The sequence below is a fragment of the Xiphias gladius genome, chromosome 19 (genome assembly GCF_016859285.1).
Source record: "Xiphias gladius isolate SHS-SW01 ecotype Sanya breed wild chromosome 19, ASM1685928v1, whole genome shotgun sequence".
NCBI lineage: Eukaryota > Metazoa > Chordata > Actinopteri > Istiophoriformes > Xiphiidae > Xiphias > Xiphias gladius.
In genome coordinates this window covers 30,264,205-30,276,333 of record NC_053418.1, presented here as the reverse complement: position 1 = coordinate 30,276,333, position 12,129 = coordinate 30,264,205, and positions in this window count along the sequence as shown.

Below are 12,129 nucleotides of genomic sequence, written 5' to 3'. Positions count from 1 at the left end.
TTCTCTTATGACACCATGTTAACAGACTCAGAAAAGTACTCATTTTTGTTTGCCTCACATTCACAAGGTTTATTACAGATTGGTTTATTACAAAATTGTCTTTGTTTTTCTGTATGCGTGAACTTGAAGCATTTTGAATTGTGGTACGATGTGTGGGTGTTTTTTATTATTAAAAGTTTTCTTTTTTTATTCAGTTAAAATCTGTCACTCTCTGAAGTAGTGTAACAAGTGTTATTCCCAGGAAATAATGGCATGCCAGTATGTCTGTTTGACCCAAGTGTTGTCTTCAGGGGGCCAGTGGATTGAATGTGTTGGTTTATGTTCAAACTTCTCAGAATGTCTCTTAAGAGTGCTCTAAAGATCCAACTTAGGAGTAAAAAAGTTCTTTACTAAAAGTGAAAAAGATTAATTTAGCAAGCAACTCATTCTTACTTCCAGTGAAGGGATGGAACACTTCGCAGCTCTCAAGTGATCACATGATTAATCACATGAAAATAAACAGCCATCAGACACAATTGTTTAACTTTCTACCCCGTCATTGATTCTTCAAAAACATTCATACTTGTTCTCTGTGATGTTATTCTGAAAAAGCACATATGTTTTGAATTGTTCAGTTCATTTTGTTTGTGTGAAAGCTCTGATGTAATGAACAATACATTTTTGTAGTATATTGAAAATTTGCTGAAATGGAAACAAAAAAACCTGGAGCAGGAAAGAAATTTCTGGATGAGGTACATAAAGAAAGATAAAGAAATCATAAAAGGATAATTAAACACTGGCAAGTGCAGAAAATGAGGATGAATGGAAAGTGATTGCAGCCAGGAAGAATAGTTTGCTGATAAATCAGAACCATGGCCAATGTGCAAGTCTGCTGTCCAACTTGACAGGAAAGTAAAATGTTTTATCAAATGATCTTTTTTTTTTTTTTAATGTAAATGTCAGATGAAGGGGTTAAATGTCAGTCTGGTGTGGCACTGGAGCCTGAGCTCACAAGATATTTATACACTTTTATACATACAGTAAAGGGACAATTCAATTCAATTTCATTTTTATAGCGCCATATCATAAGAGGTTATCTCAGGGCACTTTTCAAGTAGAGCAGGTCTAGTCCGTACTCCTTATTACAGAGGGCCAACACTCCCCCCAATAGGAAGCACTTGGTGGCAGTGGCAAAGGAAAATTTCCCTTTTAACAGGTAGAAACCTTGAACAGAACCCGGCTCACGGTGGGCAGCTGTCTCCCTTGACCGGCTGGGCTGAGAGAAAAGGGGCAGGATGGAAGAAAGAGAACATAGCACAGTACAGGTACCACGTAAAGACGTATCATTATAATCATTCTATATCATTTTTTTATCATATCATGGTGGTGGCTGACTAGACTGCTTCACATTGACATTCATGGGAATGCAGTTCAGCTCAGAGTGAAGAGAGCAAGGCTCCTCTCCTCTTCCACAGGAGGGCAGTACAACCTCAGTCAGTGACACACAGCTCAACACTTAGGAAAAAAAATGAAACGTGTGTAATTGACATGGGCAAAACAAGTCTAAACATCACATTATATGAATTATGCAGTAATATTTTCGTTTTATTATTGTTTCTTTCTGTTAATGTCAGTCCACTCTTTTCATTTCAGTCCACTTTTCTTATGAATCAGATCAGCTGAGTGTGGTCTGAAAGGGTTATGGATGAATCAGATTTGCTGAGACTATTGAAGTCATATAAACTGTACAATAGATGAATGACAGTTCTCTCCTTCACTTTGACATCAAAATGGACTAATATACCTGATTGGATGAACATACCACTCCCTGGGCTGCTCTGGACACAGACTGTAATTTTTTACAATCTGGGTCTTATATGATTAGAGTAGATCCAACGTCATTGTCATTGTGCACCATAACTATCAGTACAATGACATACAGTTTAGCATCTAACCAGACAGCATGACAGTAAAAAAAAAGTGCATATAGTAACAAAATAAGGTTAATTGTCCACTTACTAGCTTCTGGAGCTTTCAACTACATCTTACATTTTTTTGCAGTTACTGAAACTGGCTTAGATGTCATCACATGACCCAAGTGTGGGGTGTTGCTCACGTGACAGGTGATCAGATGGTCATATATAGGGGAGAGATGATAACCCTTGTCTCGGTTTAAATATTCTCTCTGGTGTCCTCCTTGTCCATCTTCTGTCTCAGAAGCCAGATTTGATAAATCACCATGGTAGATCACCATGGTAACCTATGCTTCAGGGCTAACATGCTCTCGTGCAGGTTAACTTAAGAGGATCAGATCCGAACCTGTCAGTCTGACTACTGTGATATGACTACTGACCAATCAGATCACTGGAAAAACTGAGTCATCATTCCTACAGGATCCTAGCAGCAACAAAATAATTTACAATGAAGTGACAAATAATAAAGAGCAACAAATGTTTTTATAGGTGAGTAGAACCATTTTGCTTTTCCAGGCTTTCAATGTGTCACTGGTTTAAAACTGAGCTTTTAACAAGCAGAGGGAGAGTTTACCAAATTAAATAACCACAGAATGATGATTATGGTTGCACTTCAATTGCACAGGGTTCCCTTACAGTGTTGGTGCTTTTACACTCTTAATCCATGAATCTTTACATTTCACCTGGTGGAATATCACTTTCTGCTCTCACTATAACTGAATTTTTCTGCAGGTATCACCATTTCATCTCTTCAAAATTGGTTCTGACAATGTCGCTTCTGATTAGCAACTCCACCGCTTTCATGTGAACATGCTCATAGCTGGAAGTAAACCCAGGGTTAACTCAGCCAGTTAATAACCAGTTTTGTGATACAGTTTATCGAGGAAGGCCAGCATTAAGCTCAGTGAAGCAAAGTAACAAAGTAACATATATAAATATTTAATTTAGCCATAGTCAGTCTGTATGTCACAAAACACCCTTGAGTTAGGTAATTCATCAGAGTGCACATCATGTCTGCTTAAATTGTTGCCAAAGAACTCTTACTGCAACTGTTGCAATTAATGGACATCATAGAAGGGACATTTTTAAAAAATATTCCAAAACATTATCCAGCTTAATGGCCTACCAATCAAAAATATCATCAGAAGATTCATAACAGGTCCCCCTTTCTTTCTCAGATTGGATTGCACACTCAGGCTATATGATTTCTGAACTCTGCATTATGCCCCCCACCAACAACCCATTTCCTCAGCAAGCATGTCAAACTGTGGAAACAAGTGCTTTCCAAACGTTTTTCTATTTTAACTCAAATGATGTGGAAATTGATGCAGTGTATGATAATTTAAAAATGTCAAACTCCATCCACTGTGGTTGGAAAAGGAAAAAGCTAGTGAGTAGACCATTGGTTAAGATTTTTTTTTTTTAACAGCAAACAAGTATGGAGCCCTGATTTTGTAGATAATCTTTTCTATATTTGCAAATCTTGTGACAAAGGAAACTGCATTTTTTCTTTTGAGATCAAATTCCTCCTGAGGCACCAGAAAGGCTTGGGCTGAGTTTGTTCATCACCCAAAACCCTGGAGTTTCAAGAAAATAATCAATAATTTAGAACTTCTGAACTTGCAAACCTGATCCTCACCTCTTCAACATTGCTTCTCTTGAATTCAGCAACGCCTCAAATCAGAGAGAAAAACTGTAATATCCCCACAATGACCCCTGTCAACTGTTTTAATCTTTGGTCCGGGGCCTAATAAATCATTGTACACTCAACATGTCAGGTCAGATGACAACCAGAGAGCAGGCGCGGGACAGCAGGGGAGGAAATGTGGGAAAAACAGAGGCAAAATGGGGGAAAAGTCAACTTAGGAAATCAGATGCCATTATCAGACATGTACTCAGTGAAGGCTGAGGTTAAGGTCATTGCCATCCCCAGGTGTTTGTTTGCTGTCCGTCAAACAGCAAGCACTAAAAAAACAGTACATAGGCCGTAAAAAACCTAAAAAAATTTGTCTTCTATATTTATAACACGTATATGTGATTACTTTCATGGCTGGTTTAAATTTATTGGTGTCCCAGGGGAAGTAATGAGTTGCAGGGGAAGTAATTGACCACCCCATCGTACCTCTGTACAGCAGTGCATACCCTGGCACCTTCAAATGGGCTGCATTTACACTAATGGACAAAAGTTTAAGAACACCTCAATTTTTCCAGTTGTTATTGAAATTTTACATAGATTAATGTCTTAGTGTTTCTGAAATTAAAGCATTGAACAAACAAAAGAACAACTGGAGATTCTAAAAAAAAAAGAATCATGGAACAAATTTTTAACAAAATTTAATCTAAATTTTTGACTCATTCAACAGCCAAACACACAAATGTGTTGAACTTGTAGGTTGGTTTGCATTCACCCTTTGTCCAGTTCATCCCAACCATGGGGTTTAAGTCTGGAGACTCTGCTGGTCTTCCATCACGTGAAGCCACCATCTGGTTCTTGTCTTTTAATGTTTTGCTGTAGAATGAACCCCTGACCAACCAGTCTGTCTTCCTCTTGCCTTTTTCTCGACATTATGATGGAAATATACAGTAGTACTTCCTGCAGTACAGTGTTGTCCTAGTAATGCATCAGAGGATGTTGTAACACAGTCTGTTCTAACACAGTCTTTGTACAGACAGAGGGTTTGTAAGTCATCAACAAAAGTTGGGGCAACTGTAGGAACTGCTTGCATTAACTTTCAAGGCTTCATTTACTTATGTTCCCGCAGAAAAGCTTTAAGTTAATCCATTACTTGATCCCTGAAAAAGGCCTGTTTTATATGAAGTTTACATGGATATTCAGTTTTTGGTGACTTAAAGTTATTTTTTAACCTCAGGTGACTGACCTCTTACCTTTGTATCAGTTAAGGTTATTCATTCTTAAAGGTACACTATACAGGATTTGTCAGTTGCTGTTTGTAAACACACCATTCAAAGTTGGCCCCTATTCCCTGGCTCAAAAGAGAGAAAGAGAGAGAGAAAGCTGGAAAATGAATGAAGAAAGGAAGCAACATTAGCCAGAACAGAGCAGTGAATGAGAGAAATACGTTATTTCCTGAGAGTTTCACAGCAGCTACATTCTAAAGCACAAATAAATATGCCCAGGCTTCCGCACAACCTTGCAGGAAGGTACTGCATTGCTGATTTTGTGTGAATACCTTTAGTATACCTTTAAATTTCAGTAAAGCCTAGAAAACTGGGGTGTTCTAGAACTTTGGAGCAGTAGCGTGTATAGCACTTTTATCTAAAGCACTTTATATTTTGCCTCTTGTTCACACACACATGCTCACCAACTGTGATGGCAGTGAGTTACCCTGCAAGATGGTGGCCTGGCCATTGAGTGTGATTGTAGTTTAGTGTGTGTTCAAGGATACTCTGAGGTGTGGGCCGGGGGATCCGGAAATCAAACTGCCAACCCCGTGATTAATGGATGATCACGCTCCACATGCTGAAGTCACCAGCTGGAATTGAACCAGGGTTGAATGGTATGCACCTTAACCATTAGGCTACCAGAATGCACCATGTGCCCATTAATTGTACTGCACATTACAGAATTAATTAACCTGTACTCTTGTTGTAGAATACCAGCCACTGATTTGTTGGGTGTCAATTAGTAAACAAAAACTAAACAAGTAAATAAAAGTAAGTGTAGATAAACAAAATAGTGTAACTAACCAAAGTGCAGAGAGAAAATGAAAATTAACTCAGGTGTTGAACCAACCAGAGTGTTGCAGTACACATTGTAGGACAGAGAGAGCAAGTGAATTTTGGGTCTCGCCTTAAGATGGGCAGGTACTGTACAATTTTATTAATCTTGTACATTGGATTAACTCTCACTACACATTTGAATTGTTTTCTCTGCACTGCGAAAAACATACTGTAAGGTTCTCACACTGTAAGGTTCAATCGACCAGTCAAAATGTGGCTGCTCACATTGAATATTAAATTCCTATGGGTTTTGTCAACTGACAGTTCAAACTTTTTTTCAAACAAAATGGCTGTATCCTCAAAAAGGCTGTGCCTCTTGTGAAATTCTGCTTAGAATGGAAAGTAGTCCAGACTGCATTAACCCCAACATGTAAAACACTGTTTCAATATTTAAAAAGGTCAGCTCACTACAGTTTATAAACCAATCTTTTTACAGCAGCCATGTGGGAAACTTGACTGTTGCAGACAGTCCAGCCAAACTTCCGACCTGTCAGAAATCCATCTGATCTTCTAAAGGCCAGATTGCTGATTATAGGGGCACTTAATCAGGCGTTGTGATCCCCCTCAGACTATAGTCAGTCAGTCTCACAAAAGCAGATCTGGCATGATTTTAATCTGTACAGTTTCTGCTGATCTTTAAAGCTTTCCAAAGAATGTAAGTACAACAGGTCATCCATAACAACCAGCATTAGGGTTTTTTAATTTGGCACCCCTATTAACAGGAAAAACTACTTGGTTAGGTTTAAGGATCATGGTCATCAGTAAAAGAAACCAGCGTTGACTGTTGGTAGGAAATAGTGTTCTCCTTTGTTAAAGTTGCAGGCTGTGTTGACATAAACCTCCACTCTGACCTCCATTTTTCTGCACTGTATCAATGTCACACTACTTCTGCTTTTGTTCCTGACTTGTGTTCCAGAGTCGTGTTTGGTGCTAGAAGTCCCTGTCAGTTATACAGGTCATATTAGCCATTAGTCATTTGTGAGGGCAGTCTCTGAATGAATGAATAAGAAACCAGAATCACGAGAAGGTAGGATGTATTGCAGTGATGAAATGAGATCTGAGAAATAACCAGGTGCCTGCCTATGTAGTGCTTTATACAGAAGGTCAGGATAAGTATTTTAGTCTTTTCTAATACACCAACTTTTGTACCTCAACCAGGTGTCTACACTTTTTTGTGATATTTGGAACCTCTGTCATTTACACTCTGTGTTTTATATGCAAATTGAAAATGCACATAAAATATACCTAATAGTTCAAATCTGCGACTTTAAAGCTACATGTGTTAAATGTCTAGAAATATAAATGATCTTATATTTGACACCCATCTGAAGTCTAACTTGCCACACAACACACACATTTAACACAAATACATTATTAGGACAAGATAAAGTGGAAAGGAACATGAACCCGTACAGACACACAGGCACGCACGCACGCACGCACGCACGCACGCACAAACACACACACGCACACACACGCACAGAACCCTAATCTTAAATCTTTACCTTTACCTCAGCCTGATTCCAGTTTTAACCATAACCCTTTAGCTAAGTCCAAATCCTACAACGGTGTCTTGAAGAGGTGAGAACTGGCCAAAATGCCCTTAATGTGATCAACAACACACACACATACAAACAAACACACTTAAAAACACACTTACAAACACACACACATGCACACACAAAGTCTCCAGCTCTAATAGGTTCTCACAAAGACAGAAGTAGAAAAAGTTACACACCTACACAGGTCAGTACAGCAAGCCTTTAATAAGTGCGGTATGGTTCTGTGGATGGCAGACGGATGCAAGATCCCAATTATTGGTGGAATGAAATAGCAGCTGTTGCCCTCAGTGAGGTAGATGGCAGGCTTGTTAGGTGATCAGCTGCTGGAGGAACTCTTCCTCTGGGAGTTTCCACTCACATCTGTCTGGGAGCCTTGATACGCTGTCAGCCTCTGTCATAGCCCAGCTAAAAGAACAATTATGAATGAAACAGCCAATATTATGCTCATCACTAAAACTATGTGGCACGCTGTAGCTGTACTTTGTGTATATGTCTATTAAATTTTATATTTGCTCAGGTATATGTGGATTGGTGTTCTGTACTGTGCCGTAATTGCATCACTTACACAGTTTGTGGGCTACTGTCCATTGCAAAAATCAATTGAGACTGTGATTCTGACTCTGAGAATCCAACAGAGGAAACCCCACGAAACTTTTTGAGACAATTTGTAGCACATAAACAACAAAGGAAAGTCTATCATTGAAGAACAGCATAAAACTAATGAAGAACTCTAAATTTTGCTGGAAGAGTAGTTAACACCAGTTTACCTGACAGGATTTGTCCAACAGTCTGAAACATATGCTTCTTTGGCATTACAATGCAGTCAGATCAGAAGATCAGTTTAATCTCAGCGTGCCAAGTACACAGATACTGTAGGTCCAGGGTGTGTTTCACCTAGCTTAGCAAGTAGCTCTGTCAAAACTTAAAAATATGTTTTTCAGAATCAGTCTATTCCCAACAACTTCAAAACTGTTTTACTTATATGTTTCAGATGATTTCAGTGTATAAATGTGGAATCTGTAGAATAATGCAGTCAGTCTAGTGCCAGGCCTCTGAACATTTGCTACTGGGCCATGAGGAAACAGTGCTATTTTGCAAAATTGCATTGTTTCGAGCAGTGAGTATACGAGTTTGTACGGTTTGTAGTAATGAATGATCTCAGCAGTCAGCGCATACAGCTATAGTAAGCCCCAAGGGGAAAACTTTCAGCGAGTCCTCACCTGCACTGCTTAAAGCTAAACTTTGTCACAGAGGACTCAAGGGAGTCCTCTGTGAACACTATTTAAGGTTGTAATGCTTTCATTTATATGGCTGACAGTTAGTTTGGTAACATATAAAAGCCGAGCAAGTGGGAGGAGGTGAAAGCTTTTTAGTGTGAGAATATGGCTGTTTCCTGGAGGCAACATGTACCAGTGTAAACTTGATTCGTATCGAACTCATAAAAATACCAATAGTAAAGATTAGTTCCTTCATTTTGGGCCATCACGAATTTTGCTGTGTTGGTTTAAGAAGGGATCTCTCCATGAACAATACGGAGAAGAAAAACTATTACAGGAACCAAAAATTGTTTGTACAAATTGGCATTTGAATTTTGTGTTAAGACAGACTTGAAAAAATGTGAACCTATCTTTTAAGGATTTCAACTTTAAATCTGTAATAATAATATTTTTTTTGGCAACTTGTGGGCAGTGGAAATAAGTTGTAAACACAACATTAGCCACAAAAGTAAAACCACTTACTGGTTTCTATGTTTTGGCTGAATGTTTCTATATATATATATATATATATATATATATATATATATATATATATATATATATATATATATATATATATATATATATATATATATATATATATATATATACATATATATATATATATATATACACATATATATATATATATATATATATATATATACAGTTAGGTGCATAAGTATTTGGACAGTGTCACAAATGTCATAAATTTGCCCCTGTACACCACCATAATAGATTCGAAACAAAGCCATCAAGATGTCTTCCAAGTGTAGATTTTCACTTTAATTCAAGGGGTTTAACAAAAATATCACATTAACCATTTAGGAATTACAGCCATTTTTATACATAGTCCCTCATTACTCAAAAGTAATTGGACAAACAAACATAATTATAAATATAAGGATTATTTTCCATACTTGATGAAAATCCTTTGCAACCAATGGCTACCTGAAGTCTGGGGCCCATGGACATCACCAAATGCTGAGTTTCCTCCCTGGAGATGCTTTGCCAGACCTTTACTGTAGCCACCTTCAGTTGCTGCTTGTTTTGGGGTATTTCTGCCTTCAGTAATGTCTTCCGGAAGTGAAACACATGCTCAGTTTAGTTGAGGTCAGGTGACTAACTTGGCCATTGATGATTATTCCATTTTGAGAAGCTTTTGGGTTGCTTTCACAGTATGTTTTGGGTCATTATCCATCTGTACTGTGAAGCACCGTCCTATCACTTTTGCAGCATTTGGCTGAATCTGAGCAGATAGTATAGCCCTGTACAATTCAGAATTCATTCTGCTACTTCTGTCAGCTGTCACATCATCAAAAAAACACCAGTGACCCAGTTCAATTGGCAGCCATACATGCCCATTACATAGTACTGTCTCAACCATGTTTGACAGATGATGTGGTGGCTTTGGATCATGAGCCGTTCCTTTCCCTCTCCATACTCTTCTCTTCCCTTCGTCCTGGTACAAATTAATCTTGTTTTCATCTTTCCAAAGAATCTTGTAACTGAACTGGGCAAGCTTTGTTTAGATGTTTTCTTGCAAAGTCTAATCTGGCCTCTCTGTTCTTGAGTGTTACCATTGTACTGTACTTTGTGGTAAACCCTCTTCATTTACAGTCATGAAGGCGTCTTCTGATTGTAGACTTTGACAATGAGACGCCTACCTCATTGAGAGTGTTCTTGACCTGGCTAGATGTCGTGAACGGGTTATTCTTAATCAAAGAAAGAATTCTGCTGTCATCGAATTTAGTTGTCTTTCGTGGTCTTCCAGGTGCATTCCTTCTTTTTAACAATATACCAAATTGTTGGTTTGGCCACTCCTAAAGTTTCTGCCATCTGTCTGATAGCTTTGTTTTGTTTTTTCAGCTTAATGATAGCCTCCTTCATTTGCATCAACACTTCTTTGGAGTTCCCATGAACAGCTACCAAATGCAAATTCAACACTTGGAATCAACTCCAGACCCTTTAATCTGCTTAATTTGTCATAAAATAATGAGAGAACAGGCTACACCTGGCCATGAAATTGATCAATTGTCAATTGTCCAATTACTTTTGAACCTCTAAAAATTAAGCACTATGTATAAAAATGGCTGTAATACCTAAACGGTTAAAGCAATATTTTTGTTAACCCCCATGGATTAAAGAGGAAAGTCTACACTTCAGTCTGGCTTTAAGAACAACCACTGCACTAAAACAGCTCTGTTATCTGTGACAGCCCCCTGAGGGCTGCCAGAGCTGAAGCTCAGTCCTCGGTCCTTATCTTGTTGGACCTATCAGTAGCCTTTGACATTGTGAACCACTGCATCCTGCTATCTGTAATCTCCTATAAGGACATCTCATCTTGGTTTGAGTACTATCGCACTGGGCGTTCCTTTAATGTGTTACTGCAAGGACATATGTCCATACCCCATCCTCTTCCCCACAGGGGTGCACAATGGGACCCCTCCATATCACTGCTATGCAGATGACACCCAACTATACCTGTAATTTCTGCCAGATGACCCCAGGGCCTCGGCGCGGATCTCGGCTGGTCTCTCAGACATATCCATATGTATGAAGGAACCCCAGCCTCAGCTAAACCTTTCTAGTCAATCTCTCTATCACAATATTATCATCAAAATCACCTCTTTGTGTCTCACCCCAACCAAGGTTGTGACCAAACTAGGTGTCATGTTCGATGACGAGCTATCCTTTTCTGACCATATTGCATCTGTTTCCTGTTCGTGCCGCTTTTCTCACCTTGACTACTGCAATGCCCTTCCAGCAGGCCTCCCTTCATCCACAGTCAAACCCTTACAGATGGTCCATAATGCATCACCGTGTCTGGTTTTCGATCAGCCTAAAAGGAAACATGTCACTCTGCTGGTCACAACCTCCACTGGCTATCTATAGCTGCCCGAATCAAATTCAAGTAACTAATGCTTGCCTACAGAGTGACTTTTGGGTCTGCACCCATCTACTTGGACTCAGTCAGACAGGCTTATTCTCCTTCTCGGCCTCTCTCTCTCATTCCTCCAAGGATCGTCATCTGGCATTGCCATCCCTGCATACCATCGTTTCACAATGGTGAAACGGTTTACCAAATGTTATCAGAGCAGGGGTGTCCCTCTCTATCTTCAAGGATCTCTTGAAGACTCATCTCTTCCAAGAGCACCTCCTCTCCTAAAATTTCTAACACCCTAACATGCCTAACTAGCACTTACTGTGCACTTTGGTGCACTTCTTTACCTGATCTCCTTGCACTTTGCCTTTGAAGAGATCTAGTACTTAGCACTTACTTCAAGATCTCCTACTGTACTGACAGTACTGACAAACAAGGCAAAACAGCCCTGATTTAGACCTGCCTACCTCTATCTGGGTTTAAACAGATCCATGTTTACTTTCTGGAGAATTCTGGCAAGTTCGAACCTTCCTAATGGTGCTTGATTAGTATTTTAGGAGGCAACTCTAACATGCAGATCTCAGTTTATTAAATGTAGCATAAATCATACAACGGACTTCAAGTGATGCAAACAATCCTTATTTTCTAATCAAGAAAAGAAGGGCCAGATTAGACTTTGCAAGAAAATATCTAAAGTAAGCTTGCCTAGTTCTGGTACAAGATTCTCTGGACAG